This window comes from Zootoca vivipara, chromosome 3 (genome assembly GCF_963506605.1).
Source record: "Zootoca vivipara chromosome 3, rZooViv1.1, whole genome shotgun sequence".
Taxonomy (NCBI): domain Eukaryota; kingdom Metazoa; phylum Chordata; class Lepidosauria; order Squamata; family Lacertidae; genus Zootoca; species Zootoca vivipara.
In genome coordinates this window covers 73,489,511-73,503,496 of record NC_083278.1, presented here as the reverse complement: position 1 = coordinate 73,503,496, position 13,986 = coordinate 73,489,511, and the positions used below count along the sequence as shown (strand labels likewise).

The following is a 13,986-nucleotide window of genomic DNA, read 5'->3' as shown; positions in this document are numbered from 1 at the left end:
GAGTTATGCAGGCCTGCTTTATCCCGTCTGCATATTCACACAGTCTAGTCACTAGAATGTGACTTGTCTTCCTTAGTCTTTTATTTCCCCTTTGTAAGAGTCATTTTTTTCATACTAGTGAGGGATGGGAGACAAATTCAATTCAGTTTGCATATACAGGTGAAACTTATCCAGTGCTTTTTTTTCTAGAACTCACGGTGAACACCTCCCATGTTCTCTTATAAAAGCAATGCCCGCCTGAAAGGTGCTGAAACTGAGTTCCATTGAGGTCCAGCTAAAAAAATAATAATGCCCTGGATTTACCTAATTTGCACTTCCTGAAACAAGATGTGAACTGGAACAAACCCACCCTTCCAAATTTGTACTATAAATGTTCCAATGCAGTTCTTCAGGCAAGTAATGTGTGCACAAAGGGGTAAAGTATGCATATGAAAGAATATAATGGTGAAAATGGCATTAAAATGCATTAAACTGGGGGATTATTTTGCAAAAATGTATATATTAAGCAAAATTCATACAAAAATAGTTACAGTAGGAGAAATTCCCACTAAAATTCTGATTAATTTTCATGATGACTTTATAAAACACCATAAACTGATCTGGAAATGTGGAGAACTGGCCTTAAGCCTGGAAAAATGATAAACTGAAATTGGCATATTCTCCCATCCCTCCATATTAGTAAAAACAAAATTGGGGGGGGGTGCATCTTGAGTGATGGTTGTAGTAATAATGTTTGGCCCTTTTTGGTTTTTAATTTGGGTCCAAGAGGGACGTGTAACTGTGTGGTACTTGAAGTTGGAACTGGTGTGAATTGATCAGGATGCCACTTCTATAGAGGCAAAAGGGTACGGCAGTTTTGAAGAGGTTTAGCTGGTTACCCAGATATTGTGCTAACAGAGCCAATGCTTCTGGAGTTACAGCCTTTCTAATGAGCTGTAAAACTGAGATTGTCAATTTTATTGCTTGGAGATGTTAAATGTCCCATGCCATTCATTACAAAGAAATGTGCAAACGCTGGCACCAGTGTCCGGGCTCATCTCCAACTGGGTCACCATCTCCTGCATATTATTTAATATTTCCTCATAGATTAATTGAATCAGATAATCTACATTAAACAGCTGGGGACAGTTGATGATCTCACTCCAGAGGTGACTAGATCATACGAGAGTGATGGCTCAGCTGCTTCGTATGAATTACACTTAATGGCCCAAGTTGAACGTTTTACTAAGAAATGCACTAAAGCACATCTGGGTGGTAAGCAGGAAACTGCCATAGGCAATATTACAGTCTCTTGAAACAAGGGGAAGCTTTATATTCTCTTATTTTCATTCATTCGTAAGGTTGGCCAATAAAGGTCAATGTGATTCTTGCTATGGACCTTTCTATGATCTGAAGCCGGAATACAGTGGTACCTCTGGTTACGAACTTGATTCGGTCCGGAGGCCTGTTCTTAACCTGAAACTGTTCTTAACCTGAGGTACCACTTTAGCTAATGGGGCCTCCCGCTGCTGCCACACCGCCGCCATGTGATTTCTGTTCTCATCCAGAGGTAAAGTTTTTAACCCGAGGTACTACTTCTGGGTTAGAAGAGTCTGTAACCTGAAGTGTTTGTGACTCAAAGGTACAAATATACATATAAGCAGGGCCGGCTCTAGGTAGAGTCCCGGTGGCGTGGTGTGCCAGGGCGCCGGGCCGGTAGGCGGGGCACTGTGCAGCGAAGCCGCGTGGAAACCATGCTGCACCTTGCGAGGGCGGGGGCGACGGAGCGATCTCCGCCCCTCAGCGCCAGGGCGCCCGACCTGCTTGAGACTGCCCTGCATATAAGAATCCAGATTTTTCCTAGCGAGGTTTTCACTACACACTGGAGAGAAAGGATAGTTAGCACAGAGTGTGCAGGTGGAAGAATGGGGATGATGACACAACATGATCTTATTTTATAAATAAACAAATGCCCTCATTTTGAGGTCACTGCAAGCAACACAAAGGAGCTGTGCCATCAACATGAAGCCAAGCAATAGCAAATCAGAGATTGGTGATCTGTCGTGGAACAAACTATTGAAGAAGAGAACAGTGGTTACCTCGACCTCGTTGCTGTTTGTTTCAGGGCCCCCAAAATGTAGGTCCACCACTGAGGCCACCCACAGCCTATAAGTGTCATTGAACAGCTGGTTGTCAGACCTTGCATAGCAGCCCATAAGACCTAACCATCAGGAGGTCATCAAGAGCTTTAGGTTGGTACTAGGACTGTTGTGAAACAGCCCCTGTGCCCTACGGCAAGGCTGGGTGGCGCAGGGTGCCAGGGCGCCCGCCAGACAGCCGCGCTGGGAAACGGGGCGAGGGGGCACCAGAGGGATCTTCGCACCACGGCACCAGGGTGCCAGATATGCTTAAGACGGCCCTGCCTGTGCCAGCCTAAAACCAGCAGAGGGAAAACTCCAGGAGTGTTGCTCTTAAATATGGAGTGTGTTTCTCACAGAGGAAACAATGGGTTTTTTCCAGCACTTCTCTTATTATTTAGGGTCCATCTGGAATTGAGCTGAAGGAAAAACTAAGGTGCAGCTGTCGGCACTGTTGCTGCGTCTTTTTGGGATAATGATGGAAATGGTACTTCTAATAGGATCACTGCTTTTCCCATCATAATAAAAGTTGGCTTCTGGTAAATTGATTTGACTTTTGGCAAGTTGGTGGGTTAGTGCCATTGCTAAAAGAACTGCAGGAGAGACATTTCAGTGGAAATCCACTGCCTGGTGCATTTCTGAACTCTATGCTCCATGGGGCAGTAATTCAGAATTCCCTGACATCAGACTCTGTCGTCACCTATTGGCTAGTCCATATATGTTAAGCAAATGGGAGGAAATATAGTGTATGTTCCCATGCAGGGCAGAAGGTTGTGGGAAAGGTTCGGTGCTGATCAGCCAGGTGTGGAAAAGAAGATTTGAGGATCTAAGTTCTACCCAGTTACTGAAGTCCACCAAGGCTCATATGGCTTGAGATTATAACTGAGTCTATAACAGGCATCCCCAACCTTCGTCCCTCCAGATGTTTTGGACTACAATTCCCATCATCCCAGACCACTGATCCTGTTAGCTAGGGATCATGGGAGTTGTAGGCCAAAACATCTGGAGGGCCACAGTTTGGGGATGCCTGGTCTATAACAAAACCACCACATCTTTGTGTGTGTGCCACAATGGCTAGGTCCTCATGTAACTGTAAGCCAGAGTTGTGCAAACCGTGGTTTACTATGGTAGGAACAAGCAAGTGCGATGGGCATGCTGCTCATATTGCATCAACCCCCTTTGCAGTACTGAAAGGAAGCAAATCAGAATTTGTTTGCTTGGCATTACATGTGAACTCATGCTCGTGGTTCATTTATCTCAAGCAAACCTCAAGACAAAATCACATAAATGATGAAGCAGAGCTCTGGCTTTTTTTCTCCCAGCAGGGCAAAAGGAGGGACCTGGGTGTGATTTGAGCAGGTTGCACCAGAATGCTTGCTCATTCTTGGTAAGGCATGGTTTCCTTATCTCTGCATTATGGTTATGTGCAAACCAGGCCAATGAGATCTGCTAATTTAGGCAAGTCCCTGGACCACTTTTGTACACATGATGTGTCATTTCTCACTATACACCAGGCATCCCCAAACTTTGGCCCCTCCAGATGTTTTGGACTACAATTCCCATCATCCCTGACCACTGATCCTGTTGGCTAGGGATCATGGGAGTTGTAGGCCAAAACATCTGGAGGGTCACAGTTTGGGGATGCCTGCTATACACTATAAGCTAGTTTCCAAGATCTACTCCTAGCTGAGGTAATAAACTGAAATTGGGTATGAACCATTCCAGACTGCTGCTACTCTTGTGTAGAAACAACATTCCCTCTGTTCACAGAGAAGTGGATGTCAGAGAAAAGGGTTCTTGCCCATCTCCCAGAAATGCTAGTTTTCAGTGTGCAGAAATTTATTTTATTTGACGGAAAAGGGGAAAGGGACAGCAAGAAACAGACGAATAGAAGCATGTCTCACAGAGCCCAATGCCTTTCACATTTGTTCCCTTCTTCAGGGGCAGAAATTCTTTGGGATACAGCTGGTGGAGCAAAGTTCTGAACACAGAGTATATTCCCTCAAACAGCCTATTAGCAGTTGAAGAAAATGTCTCACTGTGCCATTTCTGTGCCTTTAAACCTCACCTTTGTAACATAATCTGGTTGGGATTCCTGCTGATCATTGGGTCATATCAGAACTTGATTCTATTATTGTTCCAGGGGAAAATGTCCTTGGCCTTTTCCCTTCAGAACATGTAATGATTCATTGTCCTCTCCCTATAAAGCCTTCACCTTTTCTGGGTCATAAATTTTCTAACCTGACAGCGGTAGTATTGAAAAGAACAAATCTCTGTGCATGTTATCTCGAACTCACCGGGGGCCAGGCAAAAGCAGGCATGCAGCTGAATGGCAAAGGAAATGATACCACACTAAGATGAGATTGTTATTTAGCCACTCAAGTAGAACATAGGCAGTGAAAATATTTATTTTAAAGTCTTAAAACACCAGTTGCTTGAGCTCATGTGAAAGGGTGCCTGGTTTTACTCAGTGTAGATCCATTGAAATGAATGAACATAACTAAGGTAGGTCCATTAGCTGGTTTACGCTGATTAAAACTTACCGTAGTTGAATAATACCCGTAGTATAGAGTTATTGCATACATTCCAACTGTTTAGCATCTGAAGTCCAACAGTTACTCCGAGGGAAGAGAGAACTGTCAGTTTGGCAGGAAATAAAAGTAGTGGCTGGGTCTGACCAAAATATTAAGCCATTTCAGAGGGGTAGGGTGGAAATGCCCCTTCCCACAACTGGAGTTATCTTTGTGGGGCAGCAAACTAAGAATTTTCAGTGTAATTGTGCGTTAATAGGTGCTGTGCCTGTTTCTTCCCCTCTTTCACAGGAAGAAATGGGTTTTCTGTCGCTTCATGTGGCCGGCTGCCTTCCTGGGACAAAGTGCTCTGTGACAGTGACACGGTCACATCACAGAATCTTTTTGGGAGGTGGCCATCTTCTTTCCCTGAAAATGAGGCTGTGTTACATAGACCCTGAAGGACATTCTCTTCCAGGAATGCAGCTGGATTGCTGAGGGCGGCCGAGCTGCCACTTGAAGCCATTGTAAGAGTTTTATGGTGAATGTAAAGGTAAGCACCACCAACCTGAAAATTACTGGAATTTGTCATCGCCCCCCCCTTTCATATATTCCCTCCTGAACGTTTGTGGGTTAATGAATGGTCCTACAAAAGGCGGGGTGGTGGTGACATTTACACACAGGAAAGAAACTCTATAAGTCAGAAATTAGATAGTTATAACAAAAGGAACAAACCCTATGGAAATTTACATAGAAAAATGTTCTGCTCTCTGGTGCCATCTGGTGTTGTATGCTTATAACACATTCAAATCGTTGTTCCTTTACTAATGTAGCAGAGTCCCTAGTGTAAACCCAAGGGTCAGTAAAAGCTTTGTGGGGAAGACGGGGCTTGGGAAGAAGTTGCAGGGTGTGTGGAAGTTTGGGGGAAATTGCTTAGTTGGAGCATGACTGAAGGAATGATGCACAATAGATAATGTGAAATCTGAGGGAAACACCCAGCCTCAGGAAGCCTGGAAGGAGCTGTAGCTAAACACAACAGACTATACATCAGGCATCCCCAAACTTCGGCCCTCCAGATGTTTTGGACTACAATTGCCATCTTCCCTGACCACTGGTCCTGTTAGCTAGGGATCATGGGAGTTGTAGGCCAAAACATCTGGAGGGCCACAGTTTGGGGATGCCTGGACTAGACCTAGGATGAATGTAGTTTTGAAGGCCCCTGATTTCTCAACTTTGCTAATGCTAAGAAGACTTGTGGTTGCTTAGTGCTTGCATGGGAGACCTGCAGGGTAGGGAGGGGAATCATATGTGTGCCACTTTGAGTTCCATCACGGAAAAGGGACAATATATAAATGTAATATTTGAAATCATAAATGAAATCTATATGAAACTGAGAGCACAGTAGTGCCTGTCTCTTCTCTATTAATCCAATGGCCTACCTTTTAATGGGGGGAAATCTTAGATGGCTGTGTACTTTCGCCAAATTCTGGAACATGAAGTTAAGAAACAGATGTGTTGCTTCAAGTTTAAGGCCAACGTAATGGGTCATTCTCATCTTCTATTTCATGCTCTGTCTCTTTTCCCCGACTGATCTAATAATAACCAAGGTTTCCACTCCAAAAAGCCTCTCCATTTATCATTTTCTCTGTCACAATCTTCGGACAATTATTGTCAGCCAGAGACTTGGAAATTGCTTTAAAAGTAAATCTAATATAATGCCAAAGTGCCAAAGCTTTAAAGAAAACGGGTAGCTGGACCACCATGGACGTTCCAGTGCAACAGAGAGTACACCCTGGGATAGTGCTGAACAAGATAGGTTCTCAAAGAAACAATTAATGTAATCAATTTCACTTTGCATTTTCCCTTGTCTCCAAATTGAGTCATTAATCTTTAGGGCTGCTCTGTTGTCATCCATGGAATTCAATTAAGAGAGTTCATTGTAATAAATAAATAGATGTTTAGTGAGCATTCAAAAATGCAGAACAAACAACGACAAAGGAATCTGGCTCCCTGCCCCCTGCAATAAACTAGTAGAAACCTAAAAAGAACAAGGGGGCAAGAAGGCTTCCAGATGTCTGCTTCATTGTCTGCTTTTTTGTCATTGGGCATAATCTGGGGCCCTGAAATTGCACGTGGAGTTTTACAGCTGTTTGTAGAAAGCGGCCAGGTCTGTAGGCTTTTCTTGGTACCTCCATAGCTCCAGGGTTGTGAAATTTATCACATTTCTTAATCCCAGAAATTTTTAATCTCGTTCATACTGCCAAAACCAAAGTATTGTAGTGGTGTGGTGGCTGGAATTCTGGGCATGGAGTAGCACAAACTAGAATGGGCAACGGCTGCTTGAACTGTGCTCCTATCTCAGCCTCTGCATCACAAACCCATTCTTCTCTGCCAAGGCAAAGCAGCAAGTGCCCTGGAGCAGTGGTTCCCAACAGGTGGTCCGGGGACCCCCAGGGGTCCGCGAGCTATGCCAGAGGGGTCCTCAAGATCCTATTAGAATAAAAAATATATTAAATATATTTCGTATGATAACAGATTTTTTGTTTTGGCCGCTTCCTGCATGAGCAGAGTCTAGCGCAAAATTAGAATTAGATAGAGGCAGTAGTTCTGCTGTATGCCGCAAGGACTACAAGAAACTTGGAGATAAGGCAATGAAAAAGATCCTTCCATTTGCAACCACATATCGGTGTGAGCAAGCATTTTCTTCCATGTGTTTCATGAAAAACAAATATAGGAATCGGCTCGACATGTGGTCGGATTTCAGAGTGAAAGTTTCAAGTTTGGAACCTAATATTTCAGAAATAATGGACTCAAAGGACACATTTAACTCATCTCATTAAGAACTGAAAATTAAAACTAACTGTATACTGATGGAGTACTCTGTTGTAACTGTAAAAAACGTATAAATATAAAATATAAAAAGGCTCTTAATTTGGCTCTCACTTTTTAATTTTAGGATTAGGAATTAATGGGGGTCCTTGTCACAATAGCGGCTCGATGAGGGGTCCTCGAGAAAATTTTGTTGGGAACCCCTGCCCTGGAGACATCCAGGGTCAAGCCACTGGCACCAGCTGGCAGTTGGTACTGAACTGTGTTTGTGTCACACGGAGTTACCACAGTGCTGATTGCAACACGGATCACTCCCTAGTCAATCCACACAGTGGATCCCAAGGCTGAGGAGGAGGCAGAAGACAGCAGAGAAATATAGAAGGTGGAGGAAGTGGCGAGCAAGTGGGTTGAGCGAGGGAGGGGGGCATGGGCAGGGAGGGGGTGAGGTGAATGGACAAGTGATGGGTTTGGTGGGATGGGGTGCCCCTCCCCAAATATTTGAGGTGAGAGAGTATCTGACCAGATTAGCATATTTCTCTCAAGCCCTTTTAATAAGCCTTACTCCATTGTCGCACATTCTGGCTTGCCCCATCCCCTGGTCATAGCTGCCAAGTTTTCGCTTTTCTCGCGAGGAAGCCTATTCAGCATAAGGGAAAATCCCTGTAAAAAAGAGATAACTTGGCAGCTATGCCCCTGGTGTCCACATGGATGCACAAATACTTCTGTGATGCCATGCACGCTGCCTTGCCCCCACGATTGAGGGGGCCTGGGCTGCACAACACCAGCATGCCCCTCCAGTGTGTGCAAGTAACGTCAGTGTGCTGCAAGGCATGTGCGCACGGCTGCCATAGAACTTTGAGAGGGCCCAGCCCCTTCATTGAAAATATTTTGCGGGGGGGGGAGCCTGGCCTCCCGGCCCCCCTTTCTTGGTGTGCCTGTAAGCTTCAGATGCTCACACTGTACACACAAATGCCAGGGGCAAGCTACCGTTTGCCATGTTGGAGGCTGGGCTAATCAGCCCAGTCCTGCTCCCATGTTGATTCAGTGTGTGAGTAATTCATATGGAAAGGGCACGTGGGAAATATCTAACCAGTGTCTCATTATTTACAAGCAAGGTTATAAATGTCAGTGATCTGTATAAGAATCCAAATCATCTCATTTATTAAATGGGCAAGAATTTGCTTTGCTAGTTTGTCCATGGCAAGCCACAGACTATATTTGTCTCTTCTGGTACAGTATACTGATTTTAGCACCGGCCTGCTCTTGTTAGTCTCTCAGCTGCCCTAGGTTTAAGATTTTGAAAAGCAGCATTCGTCTGGCAAACCAGCAACACTTATTAAGGGGACTCCTACTTGATGTGTGCAACTTCTGCTCTGGTTCTGGGAAATTTTACAAAGGGACTGGAAAAGCCAGCAAAACTATCTGCAGACTTTGTAATCATTTTCAGTCTCCTCATTCCCCACATGGCTGTGGTAATTTCATTAGAATTTACAGTTATTTTTGCTATTAATGGCAGTGGCATTTGGGAAATAGTCTGCTGTGGTTTTATTGTTACTATTTTAAACTTTGTGAATATACCAGCCCATGCACATAAATTAACGGTTAGGGCCCAAACACCCTTATTTTTTCTTTCAAAGGGGCTTCAATATGCCTCTTGTAGCTGCTAGGAACATGCTGACCTGCCTAGTAAAGCCAGCATGTCTGCTTTCCCAAGTACCCATGCAAAGTAATGTATGACGAGGAGCTATTTATGCTTTTTCAGATGTTAAGAAACAGGGAACTTTGAAGTGGGAGGGGGCTCCTTGGCTCAACCAGGCTCCCTGCTCAATTGAGAACCCTGAAAAATCAGTGTTCTCAATCCTGTGGGGAGCCTCCATGAGGAGGGGAAGTTTCCTGCTTCAGGCTTCCCTCTCCAATTCGTGGAGGGCATTAAGGATAGCAGTGATGGAAAATTAAACTTAGGGTCCTCATCCCTGCATGCCTTACCCACATACAGTCATACCTCTTGTTACATTTACTTCACGTTGTGGCTTTTCAGGTTACGCACGCGCAGAAGCGGTCTACATGCTTCGCGCATGCACAGAAGTGCTCTATCCCACTTCACACATGCGCAGTAGCAGCACTCTACTTAGGGACTTCTTTGGGGTGCGGACTGCACCCCGAAACGGATTGCGTTCATAAGTAGAGGTACCACTGTACAAGTGTCCACATGAGCAGCACATCCAAGAAGGGCTGGAGTGACTGCTGTTTACAATTCCTAAAGGAGGGTAAATGGCACATGGCCTAGTGTTATGCTTGCCATCTTCAAATCTCTAAAGGGCTGTCACATAATGCCATAATTGGCAATGTTGTGGATCACATAGTTTGGCCATGTGGGACTACAAAATGTTTAGGCTTGCCTAGGTCTGAACCTTTTTTAAAAAAATGACCAAGTACTGTATTACAGAGACTGAAATTTGACTTTCTCAATGTCCTTCAGAACCAGATTTACAATCCACTTGTGGGGGGGGGAGGATTCCTTTGAAGAAAGGGAGAAAATGTAAAACAGACTGAACGTGTTTCCTTGACAACTACTTGGTAAACAAGGTCAACAAGAGTTGAAAGACCACTGCAGGACCATGAAAATTTGCCCTGGGTGCTTTGGTTACATCTTGGAATTTTGGGGGGGGGGGTTAAAATGACAAATTGGCATAAATAAAACAAATTGTTGAGTAGTAGAAACAATGGCTCATTATAAAATTGTTTTCTGGGTGCAGATACTCACACATCCAGGAACACCCAAGTTTTGTATGGGAATAGGTTTATTCCTTAGTGTCTAACTAGAACACAAGCTATTGTAGCTGGACTTTCACTGTCACGTCTAACTTCTGTTCCAAGCCTGAGGGTTTCACAAAAACAGCCGGGGAGATTGTTCCAGCATCATTTTGTTTTATGTTTGAATCGTCTCAAATTCTAGCTTTCCAGATAATGGGAGAACAAGGAAACCACTGTGCCAAATGTGTGTTTTTTTAAAAAAAAGCCTCAATCCCTTCCAGATTGGTGGAAAAAATAAATCTCATTGCATTCTGCAAAGAAACAACACTGTTATAATAATTAGATACTGCTTTTGGGTCCATGATTGAAAATAACAGGTTCTAAAGAAAACTAGGTGGGGGTTGTATATGTTAGGGACGAAAACCTTGTTATTGTAATTAAGGCTCTGTTTCTTCATAGGAAATGTGTGACTAATAAGGGCTGCATGCCAGGAGTCCCCCCCACCCACCAACAATAGAAAATTGTGTACAGAGCCTTTAAATAGAACCATGCAGCACACCAGTGATGCCATCTCTTGTTTACTGCCTGGTAAAGTAGATTAGGCTTTCCAGCTACAAAGCGTTGCAGTGACAAAATGTTGCACTGGGCTACTTGGTTTAATTTACAAACTCTAGTTTAGGAACAGCAAATTGTGTCAAGATGCTGGCAAAGCAGAGAGAGGGAGACGGAGAGGGAGGGAGGGAGGGAGGGAGGGAGGGAGGGAGGGAGGGAGGGAGGGAGAGAGAGAGAGAGAGAGAGAGAGAGAGAGAGAGAGAGAGAGAGAGAGAGAGAGAGAGAGAGAGAGAGAGAGAAGTACTAATGTCACAGTGCAGACCTTGGAGATGGAGGTTAATTGGGAAAGGGGAGGGGAGTATGGCAAAACAGCCACTGCACCCAAGAGTATCTGTGCTGTAATTAGCTGGAATGGAGGTCTGGCAACCCTATCCACTTGGGACCTATGAATTTAAAGGATAAATGGGCAGAAGGAGGGGGGAGCTTTGCGATCTGTATCAGGGAAGTGCAGGTGCATGGCTGCAATTCTGGGTACAACAGAAATTGGGAAACCAACCATTCCATAGAACTAAGCGCACTGTGCCTGGAAGCATCCTAAGTGTGTTAGGATGTGTGTTTCCGAGCACAATTCAAAGTGTTGGTGCTGACCTTTAAAGCCCCACACGGCCTCAGTCCTATATACCTGAAGGAGCGTCTCCACCCCCATTGTTCAGCCCGGACACTGAGATCCAGCGTGGAGGGCCTTCTGGCGGTTCCCTCACTGCGAGAAGCAAAGCTACAGGGAACCAGGCAGAGGGCCTTCTCAGTAGTAGTGCCCGCCCTGTGGAACGCCCTTCCATCAGAGGTCAAGGAGATAAACAACTACCTGACATTTAGAAAAAAACCTAAAGGCAGCCCTGTTTAGGGAAGTTTTTAATCTGTGATATTTTAATGTATTTGGGTATTTGTTGGAAGCCGCCCAGAGTGGCGGGGAAAACCCAGCCAGATGGGCGGGGTATAAATAAATAATAATAATAGGAGGAGGAGGAAATTAGTAGTAGTAAAATTTCTAAACCACCCTTCATTTGAGGATCACAGGGCAGTTTACATATATATATGCATTACATTAACAAACAAAAACAATAAATGCCCCCCACAGTATTTATATGTTTTTTCTATGAAATGCTTATAGGTCCTACAATATCACATGTTGAACGTACTGCAAAAAAATCCCTGCTTAAATCTTGATGGATAGAGCATATACACAGGCAAGTAATAAATAAATCTGGCTGACAAACAAAAATTAGAGAATGCTGTCTCTATTTTTCTACTTTCCTTTTGCCCCCTTGCTTTTGCCCTCTCCTCTGCCCTGATCTCTTCCCACGAGAGTCCAGCTGTATGAACTCAGAGATTTCTCAAGGTTCATTGATTCTGCTCTGCAGTGCTTGGCTCCTCCACATAAAACAAAGATTGCCAGAAGAGTGCAGAGGCTTTCGGGGGGGGGGGGTGTTAAAGTGACCGTGTTGTTATTGTAGACTGTACCACGATGTTTACAATTTTGCCAGAGATGAATGAAAGGTCTCAGTTGCTCCCAACAGAGGCTTTTGAAAGCATTTCCAATCTCTTACATTCTATACAGCATTGGCCTGAAACACCTGCCTAAAGAAAAGGGTGCTTCTCACAGCCTTTGTTCTGAATATGGCTAATGATCCTATCTTTAAAAACAAAAAACCCAGTATAATTTATATTATGCGATATATCAGTGGGTATTTGTGTGGTTTAAGATGGATTTGTCCTTCATCTCTCATTAGCTGTTCCTGGCTCCTGCATTACTCTGGCCAGACAAAATAGCATTGCAGAAAAGGTAGTATAACTTTAATGAGCCACAGCTGGCATTTCCAGTACCCAACCCAAAAATGTTGCCCGTGTCATTTAGGGGCAAGACCAGCTGTGTGCTGCAGCAGCTATTCTTCATATTCTCCAAGGCATAGTCTGAAAAACCATTCCCTGTAACTTAAGTTTGCAGAAAAGGAGAGCGTTTTCACTGGCACACATTCAAAAGCCCAGCAGTTATATCTTTTTAACAGGCCACATTCCATGCTTCAGGCTCTTGAATCTCCCAAGATGGCTTCCAACAAATAAAATTACTTGTTAGAATAATGATTCCAGTAAATGTTCAGTCAGAACCTAATGAAAATATAAAGACCTGGTTCAGACATAAGGTAGGATTCACCTATCCAGCTCCTTCAGTGGAAACCCTGTGGAAGGACTTCTGCTTGCACAATGGGGCTTTGCCCTCCCTTGACCACCACCACCCCAATTGGCTTGGGGGGGGGGGAAGAACTGCCAAAACAGTGCACAGTGGAAAGAGGGACGTATTCCACCTGGAAAGCTACAAGACTGCATCCATAACAATCTTCATCTTACAAACCATGGTTTTTCAGACTGAGGGTGAACCTTGTGCCTTCATGCTTCCTCCTCCCCTTCTATTGTACACCATAAATTAAGCACCATGCCAGTCTCCTGTGACACCAGTTTACAATGTCTGCAGTAGCAAATGTCGCACCTTTGGCTTCATCTGGAGCAAAGCTAGCAAGCCAAGCCATGTTTAATGCACCATTGCAAATATTGGTACAGTATAGGGAAATGTGGGTTGTGGTTTTCCTCATTGTGGTGAAGCTCTCCCACAACCCCTTTTGCAGGAGTGGCTTGGGAATGATTTGAAGTTGTGGCAGGGCCAGTGGCAAAGCATCTCGCCTCAAGAATCAGGGGAGCTGAGGAATGGAGCAGTCAGGCGATCAATTAGGTGCATGGCCAGCAGTAAGTGCCCCTGGATCTCCTGGGCATCCAGCTGTAAATTAGTCCTCTGTCTTCCGTTCTTGTAAGTTAGCACACTTTAGGAGAGCCCCATCCACATCTCATCTCCAGCTGGTGTGAAATTAGTGTTATGTCCCAATTCCTTTTTCTTTCTGAATGGGAGATTGCCAGCAGAGATGCTTTTTGCTGAACCCTGAAGCTGTTTTTAATAAATTCAATCTGGGCCAGCCTAATCCTTTTGCCTTTGTAGTTCATTTAGTTTGCAATGTGGTTTCAGTCAAGATCAAACCATTTCCCAGCATTAATACCTTTTTAAAAGCTTCTCTTGTGTCTCATTTGAACTTGAGAGAAGCTTGTTTTCTCCCTGCTACTTGCCATGATTCAAATGTTGCCTTTGTGGCGACTGCTGTGGCTGCTGCTTTACTGTT

General features: G+C 44.3%; 1 long non-coding RNA gene across 1 annotated transcript in view; it reads left to right on the top strand.

Moving 5' to 3' along the window:
* Positions 1-4,075: 4,075 nt before the first annotated feature.
* LOC132591909 (uncharacterized) overlaps positions 4,076-13,986 on the top strand; it is a 59,594-nt gene continuing 49,683 nt past the window's right edge. Inside the window, exons 1-2 of the long non-coding RNA XR_009557370.1 lie at positions 4,076-4,622; positions 4,940-5,180. This is a non-coding gene — a long non-coding RNA (uncharacterized LOC132591909). The remainder of the gene's footprint in view (positions 4,623-4,939; positions 5,181-13,986) is intronic.